Here is a 2,500-nt window from a genome sequence, read left to right as displayed (position 1 = left end):
GTGGCTTGCATGCCGTTCACTGTCCTCTGTATATTAGTCTTTATAGTTGACGCTTGGCCAAGTTTCATGCACAGCTTCGATTGCAAAACACTGGTGAAGTATAATGTGTGTGTGTGTGTGTGTGTTTATGTGTGTGTGTATCTATGCAAATGCGAGCAGCCTACGAAGTCCCTTTGAGCAGGTTTCGGAAATGCTCGGAGAATTATATAGCGGATCCCTTAGTCAAGTGTTTCGAGGCTTCGGTCGCGAGAACGAATTTTATATATACTTACATACCTTTATATATATGTATATATATATATATATATATATATATATATATATATATATTATATATATATATATACACACACAACACACACAACCTATATATATATTTTATATATATATATATATATATATATATATATATATATATATATATATATCAATTTCTTTATATAGATTATAGACACCCATTCACAGTATATGCCGAAAAAGAAGAACACCAGCCAATGAAATGAAAACCAGTATAATATGAATCAATAACAAAAAAGAACGAAGAATACGTCGTTTTATCCTCTTTTTTTTGTGAGCTTGAAAACCGAATTCGTACGTTGATGCCCGATTGCAGGTCCCCAGTTTACCCTCCGGCGTGTTAAGGAAAACAAATCTAGTCACATCTACCGTAATCCTGATAGAGTCGGCGCCCTGTGTCATGGTCGTGCGGGAGATAATTTAAACATTATCCGGAGGACTTGCTTAGGTCGGTTATTATAACAGTTGACTGCTCTCATTACACCGTTGACAGAGAGCGGTACCAGTTCATTTACTCCTCGAGGCGGATAAGGACCAAATTATAGAATGGTTTTCATGCTTGCTCTCGCCCGAATGCGCCAGTTTGGATGCTAAAACCATCAGATTTGCATGTAGATGAACACGAATTTAGCGGGGGTACCAGTGCGGAAGCGGCCGTACCATTGTCAAGGCCGGATGGCGCCCTGACGAGCGGCGTATTGCCTGTTTCTTCCAACTTAAACCATTTTTGACAAGGAACATTGGAAGGTATTGTGTTCATCCGCCCATAACACTCCCGAGTCACTACGCGGGCGGGTGCACAAAAGTATATTGAGCTTACGCTAGTGTAGGCTAGTGTATTAGTACAAGGTCAAGTGCGACTCGGTCTCTTGATCTTTTCAGTGAGTTCAGGTCATGCATGCTGACAAGCTGAATTACTGATACAACAACAACTGCTATGACAAAAAAAAAAAAAAAAAAAAAAAAAAAAAAAAAAAAAAAAAAAAAAACATGGTAAATCTCTACCAAAATATAGCTCCTCTATCTTACCTTGCACATAGCTTTGTACTTCATTTAGAGCGAGTCCTCTGGCCATAGCTCACTACGCCGGGAAAGTTTTGTTGTAAAAAATGGCCCAAAGGACTGAAGTATTATTATAACATTTCACATTCCAGAAAGCTAGTGCGAAACCAAAACGCCAGAAGGCTCTTATGGCGGAATTGAGAAACAGTGGAAAAAAGATGTATGGCTAAAAATGAAACTCCACATGTAAAATAAACTTTTGTCTGCTATGTAAATAAACACACTTGTTATAGACTTGCGGATAATCTCTTTTCCTACAAGTTTCAGTATAGGAATGACATATCCTTATACATATTGCATGTGTAAATCTGACAGCGATCTGTTTTATTACAATACAGTGGTAAGATCAGTTCTTGTGCATTTTTTTTTCAAGACAAATGAATGAATAATGTGAACATGTATCTACACACACACACACACACACACATGCTAGCACACACACACACACATGCTAGCACACACACACACATGCTAGCACACACACACACACACATGGTAGCACACACACACACATGGTAGCACACACACACACACATGGTAGCACACACACACACACACACACATGCTAGCACACACACACACACACACACACACATGCTAGCACACACACACACACACATGCTAGCACACACACACACACACATGCTAGCACACACACACACACACACATGGTAGCACACACACACACACATGGTAGCACACACACACACACACATGGTAGCACACACACACACACATATATGCTAGCACACACACACACACACACACATGCTAGCACACACACACACACATGCTAGCACACACACACACATGCTAGCACACACACACACATGCTAGCACACACACACACACACACACTCAAATCATCCTGTGGTTTTGGAAAGGGAGTAGTGGTATTCCTCATCTATTACGAAAGTGTTTCTGTGATTACATTGTTGATTACATTGTTACATTCGACATTTCGAAGCAATAGACTACTACTGTAACAACAAAATTCATAAGTCAAGATGATAGATCCTTAGGATGAAAATAAATTCAGGAAAAGACAGACATATCTAGTTATTTTCAATCTAGTAATCTTATGAAGCAACTTACACACACTGTGTATCAATTTAATATTCAATGTACAACAACATTTACA

This window comes from Penaeus japonicus, unplaced genomic scaffold (genome assembly GCF_977035675.1).
Source record: "Penaeus japonicus unplaced genomic scaffold, GWHDUDI00000001_assembly GWHDUDI00000027, whole genome shotgun sequence".
NCBI classification, from domain to species: domain Eukaryota; kingdom Metazoa; phylum Arthropoda; class Malacostraca; order Decapoda; family Penaeidae; genus Penaeus; species Penaeus japonicus.
This window is presented reverse-complemented; position numbering follows the sequence as displayed.